The sequence below is a fragment of the Gymnoscopelus braueri genome (assembly GCF_963280865.1).
Source record: "Gymnoscopelus braueri genome assembly, chromosome: 2".
Taxonomy (NCBI): domain Eukaryota; kingdom Metazoa; phylum Chordata; class Actinopteri; order Myctophiformes; family Myctophidae; genus Gymnoscopelus; species Gymnoscopelus braueri.
In genome coordinates this window covers 54058985-54072888 of record NC_137604.1, presented here as the reverse complement: position 1 = coordinate 54072888, position 13904 = coordinate 54058985, and the positions used below count along the sequence as shown (strand labels likewise).

The window sequence follows — 13904 nt, the reverse complement described above, 5'->3', positions numbered from 1 at the left end:
CGGTCCATGTGTCTTTGTTTACATTCCTAACATTCCTAACCATACAAGTTGTAACAGGAACTCCCGACAGATTCAGCTGCTGAGCTCTGAATCTGTCTTGAGAGATTAATAGATATAGTGGAGATGGACAGGAAACAGGGAGAGAGAGATGGGGAGAGACATGCAGTAAAGATCGTCGGGAACAGGACTCGAACCCGCGATGCACTGTCAGGCAACCGGACCGCAAGGCTAGCGCGGTCAGGGCCAGAGAGTGATTTAAGACGATCTTATTACGACATTGTCTTACTACCTTTACTGGATTAAGAAAAAAAGAGTCTGTAAGGAATAATAAATAGTATAGGTTGGAGTGGCTTATTGTCAGTATCAGTCAAGCAATGAGGGTGTCTAAGAAAAACTTTACATGTTGCTTCTCACAGAAACGTCAAGGATAAATACACAATAAAGTCAGTCACTTATTTCTATTGTGGTCCTTAGTCTGAGAAAAACACAATTTCTATTGTGGTCCTTGGTCTGAGACAAACAAAAACACAACAACATTAAACAGGCAGATCTGATAATCAATAGACGTGCTCATGCTAATGGAACTACTGTAAGTAACCGCGTTTGAGCCGATTATGTACTTTTACTCAACAGTTTTTGACAGAAGTAACGTTACTTCTACTTGAGTAAGACTTTAAGTCAAGCGTCTACTTGCAGTAGTATATTGTTAGCACTCTTTCCGCCCCATGATGATGTAGTAATTACTGTAACAAACGAGCACTCTTATCTGCCTTATCTGATTGCAGAGAGCGGTCAGTAGTACACAGTAAGTACACAGAGCAGAACCGTACAGACCCCCACTTCTCTGACACGCACGCACACGTGCACGCACCGTCCACACACGCACCGTCCACACACACACACACACACACGTACCGTACACACACACGCGCCGTACACACACGCGCGCCGTACACACACACGCGTGCACACACCTTCTGTTTTCTCTTGCTCTCTCTACCTCTTTGTTATCGTTTTCCTCCCCTTGCGGTTCATTCCATTTGACTCCCATTCATCTCGTCTGGACATTGATACATTCCTTCTCCTGTCTTTAACTTGACATCAATACATCCCCCTCCCCTGGTGGACCATTTAATTCAATACAGCGATGCATTGTGTGGTTTCTCCTCACCTCAAATTGCCCACAATTCCTGCTAACATTCTAAACGCAAAAAAACATTATGTGACCTGTGGATATTTAAGACTTATCTTCTAAAGGTAGATCTGGTATGCGTATAATAGGTGACATATCTGTAAACACCCCTTTGGCTCATAACAGAGCATACACCGTCTTATTTTCCTTATTTTTTCCATTATACTGGCACTAGGTACACTGTATATACTTTTTGACTGCATATTATATATATCCGGTTGCTAAATTATTCTCCCTTCATATTCTGTATACACTCCCCATTGCTTCTTCTTTTTAATTCTTCTTTTTAATTTCTTCTTTTTAATTTCCACTATTACTAACTTGTTATTGTCTTCTGAGCAGGCCACAGTGACATTTCACTGCTTGTACTTGTTTGAGTCGGTGGTTAATTTAATTTTGACAGCGAATTCTGATTTAGTCTAAGTCTTAGTCTTTTGAATAACACACCATTTAGTTTAGTCCTATTTTAGTCATCTGAAATTGTTTAGTCTTAGTCAACAAAATTAACACTGATTTGAGTGAGTGACAAATAAAACCCCTTGAATCTTAAATCTTTATGAAGCGAGAATTAAAACAGTGTCACAACAGTGCACATGAGTGTACATTTACAGTGTGCACAGCCGGTTGTTGACGGCCAATCAGTTAAGACTAATGGAATCCGGTCTAATCTGCACCATTACCATGCAGTTCTGTTCTTATCTCAGGCCCAGTTCCTCCTTTATCTTAATAGTCTCCCCCCCCCCCCCCTTAGCACGGAGGCATGAGGACACAGCGGTTAAAGACCTGGGCCCCCCCTGGCGAGGGACAATGACTCCCTGGTTATGCTGCCTGGCCTGCTGCCCTCCTGTTGTCTGGGGCCAGCATAGGGCTGGAGACTGGGGGCAGGAGGAGACAGGGGAGAAACCACAGTGGAGGATATAGATCATCATGTCTGGGTGCCCTGGAGGATTTCAGACACACTCCATTAACCTCAAGGCCAAAGCCGAAGGCCGACCAGGGAGAAACACCAAGTCAGCACTTATCTCAGACCTTACTTAACAGTAGGCCCCAGACAAAGTACAAATAAATATGTTTTTCTTTATCTCGCTTTGCCAAAGAGAGATGTATTTAGTTCAAGGTTGCTCAGCTCGCCAAGCAAAAAAAAAAGGAAAAAAGCCAAGACTGAGCAGGGTTATCATCATTGTGACTTGCATTCTATGTATACATCCTGTATCAGTTTACACTGACGTTCTTTAATCATAATTTGTTATGCTCTTTTGTTTATTTGGTTTGCTATAAGAACAAACTTGGCATGACTGGACAAGTGCTCTGTGTAAATAATGTGGTCATTCTCAGAATGTACATATAGTGTCTGCTAACACTATAGCAAAAAGCAAGCCGCAAAACAACACACCTGCATCATTCCATCCACATTCCCCTCATTAGCTATGAACTATAATGCTAATGAGGGTACATTATATACAGTAGCTACATTAGGCAGCTAACCAACCTCATGTAAAGCACAACGTTAGAACTCCATTGCCTATAGCAGCTTCCTTGAAGCCGCACGTTAGAACAACTATGTTTTTGCTGATGTCAATAATAGCAAAGGTATAGGCTACTAACTTCCAAGAATACAAGAACGCTCGCCCCGGGTCAAATCCGGCGACCTCGGAACGGTCGCTACCAGGTATTCCTAAACGTAACCTCAGTGAAACTATGCCTAAACCTATAACCTTATTCCTAAACGTAACCTCAGTAAAACTATGCCTAAACCTAACCTTATTCCTAAACGTAACCTCAACCTTATTCCTATACTTAACCTCAGTAAAACAAATACAACAATACAAGAACCGCTGGGGGCGAGCGGTCCGCGGGGGGAAAAAAGTGTGTTTTGGGGGGAGCAGTGGAAGGTGGAGGTCAGAAGTGAAACACAGGTCAGTGAAAGGAAGACAGTGTGAGTGACATGGAAGCTAAATAGGTGATGAGTGAAATACAGAGCGGCAGAATGATGAATGAGAGGAGATAGAGGTGAAACATCAGAAGAGGAGAGAGAGTGAATGACCGGGGGAGGTCAGAAAAAAACAGAGTAGAAAAGGATATGAACAGGAAGTTCAAAACTGTGGCTGAGTGAGGGGAGAGAGAGAGAGAGAGTGACATGTGTAAATATGTAGATAATTTGATTGTTTCTTATTGATTGATCTCTCTTCCCCCTGGCCCCCCCTTCTTCTTCCCTTTCTTTTTTCATGGAAATAACAAAAAACAATGGAGCATGCACAAAAGAAAACTCATTTTACCCACTGTTTTACACCTGTAAACCTGTGATGTGACAAAGTCTGATTGTGATTCTGAGAATGAAAATGAAAGAGAAAGACCTCATCAAGAATGTCAGTGAAAAGTAAATAATTGGCAAGAAACCTGCGGTGGAAATTCAGTTTCAGCTTCACCCAGCTGATGGGTGCTCTACATGGGAGCTTTGGAGGGAGACGGTGTCTTGCTCAGGTACATTTCGACACATAGACCGGGGTCGGGAGGCAAAACGGTGACCTTCTGCTTACCAGATGGCCTCTCTAACCACCAAGCTACAGTATGGCCAGCAGTGAAGGTAATATTCTTGTAGTAACATTTCATAACAATGTTATGAATCAGTGCTACAACTGAATGGGTAGAGAGGCTGAATGGGAATCAGAAGGTCCCTGAGGACAAATTTCATATTATGTGAAAAAGTACAGTGACAAAAAAAAGGAATGCAGTCCACATTATTATTATTATTATTAACACCGTCAGCTCTCAGTAAGTCAAGTACTGTGAGAGAAAATCTGGCTTCTCTGTAACTTCCTTGCCTCTGTATTTGAGCTCTCCGAAATCTGCTCTCTTCCAGTATGCGTCTGCCACTCAGGGGAGATATGTGAGGGAACGGTCCAATAATGCGGCCTGCCAATCATGTGCATGTACAGTACGCAAGATTGGCAGGCTGCAGTCGCTGGCGTGTTACTGTGTTGTGCTGTGTGCTGTTTCTCTGTTTACAATGACTGTATAGCCAGTATCTTAAATCAAAAATGTAATCGTACTATTCCATTGTTTATGCTCCATTTCACAGGCTGGTCAGAACCACACACCCAAACCACTGCAATACATGTTCTGTACTGTACAGAAATACTAGGGGACAAAAGTTGAGCGTGCTCTACTGTCAATAGATTAAGAGGACAGACTCTCAGTGAACAGCTGTCTATAGAAACAGTCCGTTTCTATAGACCCAATGCGTGTACATATAGTGTCGGTGTGTGCGTTTGTGTGCGCGCGTGCGTGTGTGTGTGTGTGTGTGTGTGTGTGTGTGTGTGTTAAAGTGCTAAATATGAATGAACAGCTGCTGTGAGATCCTCATGTATCGCAATGGACACACACACACACACGAGCACACACACACACACACACACACATACACACACAATATTAAAAGATGCCTTCCTATTGTGTTGTCAAGGTGTCTGTTGCTAGGACACGAAGAGGCCCCCGTTTAGATGATGTTTACAGAAGAGAAACATGTTCAATGAAGTCAGGTCACAGCTGGACGTGTGTGTGTGTGTGTGTGTGTGTGTGTGTGTGTGTGTGTGTGTGTGTATGTTTTGCATGTGGGGTGTGTGTTTGTTTGTGGGTGGTGTGTGTGTGTGTGTGTATGTTTTGTATGTGGGGTGTGTGTTTGTTTGTGGGTGGTGTGTGTGTGTGTGTGTGTGTGTGTGTGTGTGTGTGTGTGTGTGTGTGTGTGTGTGTGTGTGTGTGTGTATGTGGTTGGTGTGTGTGTGTGTGTGTGAGAGAGAGAGAGAGAGAGTATGTGGGTGGTGTGTGTGTGTGAGTGTTAAGGTTGTGTGGGTGTGTACAGGCTTCTCCACACCATCAGGTCACGAACCTTCCCAGCTGCTGTCTCTCTGTGTGTGTGTGTGTGTGTGTGTGTGTGTGTGTGTGTGTGTGTGTGTGTGTGTGTGTGTGTGTGTGTGTGTGTGTGTGTGTGTGTGTGTGTGTGTGTGTGTGTGTGTGTGTGTGTGTCTCTCTCTCTCTCTGGACAGTAGGTAGTCTCATAATATTTGCTCTCTCTCCTCTCTCAGGCTCCTCCATTCATTTTCCTCTCCTTTCGCCGATCTGTTCATTCCTCCTCTGACTGCTTTTGTTGCCCCTTTATCCCTTCATTGTTCAACCATCTCTCTAGACGTTTAATATCCTCATCATCCATCCATCCATCCATCCATCCATCCATCCCTTAACACCCCCCCATCCTTATATGCTCATCTCTAGACTCCCTCATCTCCCTCTCTCTCTCCCCAGTGGTCACAGTGGAGGGTGAGAAAGGTAAACTTTCCCACTCATCCTCAAATCCTCCTCCTTTCAACTCTCCAGCGCTCCACCTCTCCCTCCAAAAACTAATTGTTACCCTCCCCAAATGCATGCTTGGCAGGGTATTGTAGTCTGTCCTGGCTGTCCTGACGTGCGTGTGTGCATGTGTGCGTGCATGTGTGCGTGCATGTGTGTGTGTGTGCTTACGTGCGTGTGTGTGTGCGTGTGGTGTGCGTGTGTGCGTGTGTGAGAGGGGGTGTCTGTGAACAAACTTAAAAAGTTGGTGGGAATGATTAAGTAGCCTGGCCCAAAGGGACGGGTCAAAAAGGTCAAACGACAAGGTCAGAGTCAGAGTCAAAGTCAAGGTCCAAATTCTGTAATCGGTCAATCAACAGAGGTGTTGCATAGCAACAGGGGCCACGGGCAGGGTTTGCACTCCCAGGTGTTTTAAATTTGACCGTGCTTTCAGCCAAGCAGTTTGATAGTCAAGGTGCTTTTTCCACGCATGCTGCTAATTCCTAAGATAGATAAGAACATTAAACATGTTTTAGGAATGAATGAATGAAGAAATACTACTACAGTTTAGTGCTAGGGTCATATACAGGCAAACATAATATGGCTACACACATGCATACGCACACACACACACACACACACACACACACACACACACACACACACACACACACACACACACACACACACACACACACACACACACACACACACACACACACACACACACACACACACACACAGTCTTGTGTGAATCTTTCCAGGTCAGAGAACAACATGAACACCAAGAACAACATGGTTAATATTATATCCTCATAGGCTGCTGCTAACACTCCCTCTCAACCAGCCCCCCCCCCCCCCCCCACACACACAAACACACACCTTTAACATATTACCATGTAATAAGTAGACAGAAAGAAATGAGAGAGATGGCCTGTTGACAGATGATGACTGATATTCTACGGTTACATCCAACTCACATTAGAGACGTTTGTCTTTCACTAACAAGACACAGCGGCAGCACACACACAAACACATCTGCATGCTGGCAAACATGCACATTCATACAAACAGTCTAACACACATTGGATTGTTTTCTGTTTTAACTAGAGATGCACCGATATATCGGCCGTATGTCGGCAACGGCAGATTTTTGCCTCGCTGACTGCCATCAACATATCTGCAAATTATCTGACATTCACCAATGGCAGTAGCCGACTATTATTGTGACGCATCAATTTTGTGCTAATTATGTTGGGTGCCTTGGTTATCTGCAGCCTACCAAGCTGCAATAAATCTCAATCTTGTTCTCAAATCCCCCTGTCAGGCGATAAGAAGCGGCCTGCTAACTCCTCATGCATTGAAGGAAGCATGAGCTCAGTTCGGGGCTCTCCCCAGGCTGGCAGAGGGAGAGTAGCGCCCAGGATTACAAGCTTAGGCATTTGGCATTGAGTGAAAAATGGTTACAAAATCGTGGGATTAAAAGAAAAAGAAAAAAACACTTTTTAATTTCAAGGACTCCCATAACTCTCAGAGGCATACAAATGGAACCAAATGGACCCATTTTGTACGCTCTCTCATAGTTACAGACCTGCAAGGGTCCAATTTTTATCCCTGGACCCCACTTTGAGAACCACTGCAATAAATAACCACAAAGAAAAAATAAACAAATATCGGTATCAGCCATCAGCAAAAAAATCAGCATCCCTATTTTTAACTGTTATTTGTTTCTACTTTTATACCAGAGTTCCCACTTTGTACTTTGATGCCAGCGCAGCATATTGAATTAAGCTGAAATTGAGACAAAGTGGGGACAATAAGAGAGCACAGATTGTTGGGAAGTTAAGTCCAGATGTGGACAAAAGGGAGACGATGATTCCAGGGACATGCTGTGGTCACTACGCGGTCAACCCCAAAACCGCCGGTCGGAGAGTGACCCCGCCATGACCTGCTGACTACACACACACACTTGGAAATTCCCTCTCTGACACACACACACACACACACACACAGTTGTAATCCTTGTGCCCGAAGGCCGATATCATAGCAGTGTGAGCCTGATAACCGGGATTTAACCTTAATTACAGATGGTTAATACTGAAACATGCATGTGTGTGCGGCTGTGTGCACACACACACACACACACACACACACACACGCACACACGCGCACACACATACCTAAGATGTCACTATATGTCATGATACGTCTGACAAGTGGTATTCATCAGGTAACACGTATGAGATCAAACACAGGCACTTGAATACACAAACATGTCAGTCAGTCAGTCACTCACTCACTCACTCACTCAACACTTTAAAAACACATGCACACGGACACACCCTGCTAGGCTGCTACACTGCTCTGGATCTATAGCACTACACTTTCATCTCTGTGGCCCCTAAGACCCAACACACACCCTCATGACTGACAGCTACTCTTCAGTGTGACAGACAGACAGACAGACAGACAGACAGACAGACAGACAGACAGACAGACAGATAGTGTAGATACATAGATAGATGCATAGATACGGAATCGGCAACCTTTTTGACATGAAGTGCCATGTTTTTATATTCTTGATAGTCAGTGTGCCATATCATAAGTTTGATTATGACACCACATCAAAATAAAATATTTCCAACAGATTTTGATTGTCCATGTAGGCTATATAAACGTTTATTTATTTATTATCTTTTTTAAATATTTACTTTCACATCAGGATGCAATGATTATTAGACTCACCTACTGTATCTCCCAGACTCCCTCCCTGGAGTTCAGAGTTTGAATGAGTGTAGATTTATGTGCATACAGATGTGAGGGGACTTAATTTAATTGACTAAATGTACATAATATCCTTTATATTTTATCATCACTTATAATACTTCTAAAATACATTATGATATTTGACAGCTTGTAAGAGCCAAATGTCTCCACTAGGCCTAATAGCTTGGTACAGCCTATCTTGTTATGGTTCAGTTTGTCCTTGAAGCAGCTACAGTATAACTATGATCTCTGCCCTGTGCTCGAGGCAGAACTACCGTACCACTGACATGAGTGTTAATGTACTTCTGGCCATGATTTCATGTACATAAAGCATAACCACCACCGAGAATATTGTCTCGACTCCTATGTGCCTTATCGATTACTGATTGATCAAGACATTGCCTACCCCTGCTGTAGACAGATAAGAGCTTGTTATTGGGTTTCTAGTACAGAACAGCATATGTGTTGTGTTGTGTATGTGTATGTGTATGTGTATGTGTATGTGTATGTGTATGTATGTGTTGTGTATGTGCTGTGTATGTGTCGTGTATGTGTTGTGTATGTGTATGTGTTGTGTATGTGTTGTGTATGTGTCTTGGTGTCTTTACCACAGGGCTGCAGTTTGACTGACAGACAAAACACAGCAGGATGTAGGGGGAAAACACACACATTCAAAGAGGCACGCACACACACCACACACATATGCCAAGGATTACCCTCACACACAACGACGAAATGCGTGCACATTAATGCGGGGCAATTGAGACACGTCATGCACTGACCACACACACACAAGGATGCAGGGAAAATCACACACACATCGGACAAAAACAGCAAATATACAAAACAATGAAACCATGTGTAAATACACACACACACACACACACACACACACACGAGAGAGCAACTGAACCCTGGGAAGGGTCATGACCTGATGGTGTGGAGAAAGGCTGTAACCATGACAACAGGACAAACGTAGCCAACGTTAAGAGGCAAATACCATCAGTAGGTCATTCCTGTGGTCTCTCTCTCTCTCACTTCTGCCACCACACACACACACACACACACACACACACACACACACACACACACACACACACACACACACACACACACACACACACACACACACACACACACACACACACACACACACACACACACACACACACACACACACACACACACACACACACACACACACACAGTAATCTCTCCCTCCCCTTGGTTTCTCTCTCTTTCTGATTCTCTCCTTTTCTGTGAATCTTTTTCTCCATCTCTCTTTTTCTTGTGCCCCTTTTGTTCTCTCGTTCTCCCTCTCTCCGTCACTCGCTCGCCCTCTCCCTCTCTCTCTCTGCATGTTCCTGCTAAGCTGTGTGAGTCAGGAGGATACGGAACAAAAGGCATCCCATGCTGACTTTAACCTCTGGACAGCCTCTTCATCGCCTCTCGTCTCATCTCCTCTCCTCTCTCGAGTCTCTCCTCTCCTCTCCTCTCCTCTCCTCTCCCATCCCTCCTCCTTCCACTCCCCAACATCCACAGAAACAAGGGACTGGAGGGCTTAACTGAACAGGAGCTACGTAGCTGCTCTTTACACACAATTACACATATTGGCTGAAGGATGACACTAGAGGAAAGGCCATGCGGTCACCAAAATCGATAATGTTCATCATATAATCTGTTAGATTATGAGATATTTAGAAACTTGATATTTTGGCCTATAGGGTGGTGCCCAGTAATGTGTGTACTGCCAGTCATAATAAAGTGTTGTTTCCTTTCTCATTTGCTTACAATTCGGAACAATCTTATTGTCCCGTCTTTCACAGAATGGATGTAAAACAAAAAGAAAACAGGAAACGCTTGCAGAGAAACAGAAAACCTCTCAAAGGAAATGGCAACCAGAGGTGCTGATAATCACGGATGGAATGGATGGAATTAATGGAAGGAGTGTCTGTGTGAACGTGTGTGTGTGTAGGTGTGTTCCCCAGTCAAATGGGTTTTTCCCACTCTTCTCCAATGAAGCAGAGCGTGAGGTTCGGTGGTCCCCCCACTCGCTTACTTTGGATGGACATGACAAGAGGTGTCAGGTTCCTGCCTTGACCTTATAGCAACACACACACACACACACACACACACACACACACACACACACACACACACACAGGGTTGTGTAACAGCATTGTCAGGGTTCAGTGAGTATAGAATGGTGGTTACTCCACTCACCACAGTGTCCTATCTTATGACATGTTTTCCAGGGTGATGCTATTATCATACGTAGCAGGGAAGTCCCACGCTCTCAGCATTATGAAAAGTACAATTTGGTGGAGGGGGAAAGATTTTCCTCCCACACATGTGTGCCAGTGCAGTGCACATGGACGCATGCTGCGCATGTGCACAGCAAGCATGTGCATGTGCACGTGCACACGTGTACAGATGCATGATGATGCGTCGTCTGCTGACCACGACACACTTTAAGCCCAATTCATACTTCGTCGCACAACGGTGCCGCATAGCAGACCTACAAGCCTACAACACGTTGCGAATGCGCCGCATTGCAGGCTTGTAGGTCTGGTATTTTCGATACATGCGCAACAGAGCTTAAATTAGGCTTTATACAATGTTACAGTATCATTATTTTTTAACAAAATGCCTCCCATGAGAAAGACCATCGTTATAATGAGGTACTCAGTATGAGGCATTAACTCCCTTCTTCAATCTCTCTCTCTCTCTGTCACGCACACACAATTTAATTTACGCATGCAGTCACAAACAACATTGCACTGTGAAAATGCAACAACAAAAAAACGATTATAACAGTGTTTACGTGGGCATGTAAAAGCAATCTTGAAATCTTGAAATATTCAGACTCTTTCATTCCGCAGAGAGTAATTATCTCGCATAAAAGTGTGCAGTGCATACACACACACACACGCACGCAAACTCTATATAGATGTAAATGTAAGCAATTATGCATACAGACACACACACACACACACACATTGCACATCAGTAATTATTTCTAACAAATGCACGTTACAGACACTCACACACACAGCCTAAAAACACACTAAATAACCATCTTAATAAATATCTTGAAAACACACACACACACACACACACACACACACACACACACACACACACACACACACACACAGTGTATTACACCCCATTGCCTCCCTTCACTCCCAGTAAATAAATGTGTGTTGCGGTGTGTGGTCACACTCCCATTAGTCTCTAAACGGGCGTGCCACGTACGAGTCGACAGCTGTCATCATCGCCCTGCGCACCACGTTAAGTTCACACCGTTAATTAGCCGCGCGCAAATGACACCGGGACGTCACTAAATGAAGAATGAATTTGACGACAACAGTGTTCAAGCATGTTAAAACGGAGGGGCGCGCACACACACACACACACACACACACACACACACACAGTATAAAAAGACAGAGTTTTACACAATATGTAAAGTAAGGCCCTACACCTGTCACCCGTTTTAACCACATGAATCCTGGTGTCCCTAACCTTCCGCAAGAATAGCAGATCTACAAGCTAAGCATGTAATTTATCGTAAATTGATGAAAATTGATTCAAACTGGTGACAATTTAAATGTATGAAGAATGTATCGCGAATCGTGATGCAAACAGCAGGGAAAAAGAAGAAAATACTGGATTTGTGTAAGAGAAAGAAAAAAAAAGTGAAAAATCGTGAACCTAGTATCATGATTCGAATGGTATCGTGAGTTGAGGAAATCGTTACATGTCTACTACAAGCTCACAACCGATCAAAAGTACAGGGCTATAGGTACATACCCCTGGAGGACCCCGGTCAATGAAGTATATAGGTTAAAGCAAGGGTTCTCAAAGTGGGGTCCAGGGACTCAAAGGGTTCCTTGAGGAGGGGGTCCTAAATTGACCCTTACAAGTCTGTATGTCGCTTTACTCTGAGGAAGACGCAAGTCAAAACGTCAGTCACCCCCTGCAAAATAATAAATACGTGCAGACCATGTGCTCCAGTATTCTATTGGGGTAGTCTCTCCTGAAGTGCCCCCAGGTATTAATCTCTCCGAAGTCTGTAACTCTGTCAGTATACAAATGGACCCGTTATTGAATACTGTCAGAGTTAAGGCGAAGGTCCTTGAAATTTTGAGAACCAGTGGGTTAAAGACTTGTGGCAGTAGCTTGCACGCCATACACAACTCATTTAGGAAGCAAAGGTGATGCTGTGATCAGGATTACTGTATGAAGGCCAAGTCTACACCTACTGTATGGGGACAGAACAAGCATAAACCCTGTTTAATGCCATGACCTGCTGACATGCAGGAACGGGCTGTCATGGCAAATCCTTTAGTAAGTAATTATCAATTCCTTGCAAATATCCCAGTGTGATCCAGCAAGAGGAGACAGCCAATTATGTAGAGTAGAGAGCCCCGAGCAAAGTGTGCTCACACCGAAGGAAGCAAATCGTCACTGTCGGGTGGAAACCTCATATGAGCAAAATCAGATTTTTTTACATTTTTATATATAGCAAGCTTTCAGTCACAGACCTTCTTCAGGCATAAAACAAGCCGTGAATATGACAGTATATTCAAGATTCAAATTCAAAAGTAGCAAAAATAGCAGATCTACAAGCTCGGGCTCGGGTGGCGCAGTGGTGAAGTCCCTGCCCACCACCACAGAGGTTGTGGGTTCGAATCCACCGTGGTGCATCCGGCTTTGTCGAGCGTCTACACTGTAGACTATGCAGGAACACAATTGGCCTGTATTTGGGGGATGGTAGCCGGGTGGGGAGGAGGGTGATATCGGTCATTGCGCACACTCCTACGGGCTGGGGCAGCACCTGCCAGCGGGGAGTGTTGGGCAGGAGGAGTACGACGAAGGCTCTACGTCCTCACGGTGGGGGCTCCTCACTGGCAGCGGAGTCAGTAGGATACAACAGCAGTGACATCACAGAAATGTGTGTGGAGAGGAATCAATTAACATAACGACTAAAAGAGAAAAAAGGGTAAAAACTTATTATCTACTCTAAATAAAATAATAAATAAAAAAAAGATCTACAAGCTCAACACGCGCTGCATCTTGAGCTCGTAGCTCGGCTATTTTTGCTACTCTTGTGAGACACTGTGGTATACTTATGATGAAGTAGGGCATTCATTTACGAAAAAAAAGAACATGAAAAGTTAAAATATGGAGATAAGATGTTTCTGCCCGAACCGCAACGAAACGAGCTGATTTCATGAACTTTTAACGTGACCCGGCGTAATTATTTTTACATTTAAATCCCTCCTGTGAGCAGATCTGAGCTCAGTTTATGGAAAATTGCTGCTGTGATGATGATGTACTGTGTTGTGTGGGCTTCACACTAAATCCCATCCATCCACAGTCAGCACTGCAGCACACCTGCTGAGGATAACCACACAGTATACATGACACAAAGACAGGTTCACCTCCAGGTCAAGGTGTGTGTGTGTGTGTGTGTGTGTGTGTGTGTGTGTGTGTGTGTGTGTGTGTGTGTGTGTGTGTGTTGTGCACCCATAATCCCCGGGCTCCCCAGGGCCATAATGTGGTTCCGGGGAGAAAGGAAGCCCCTGGGAATCACTCACACACACACACACACACA

The 13904-nt window shown here is 44.2% G+C and overlaps 1 protein-coding gene across 1 annotated transcript in view; it reads right to left on the bottom strand.

Annotated features, from left to right (window-relative positions):
- slit1b (slit homolog 1b) overlaps nucleotides 1-13904 on the bottom strand; it is an 89982-nt gene that overhangs the window by 51202 nt on the left and 24876 nt on the right. The gene's annotated exons all lie outside the window — the stretch shown is intronic.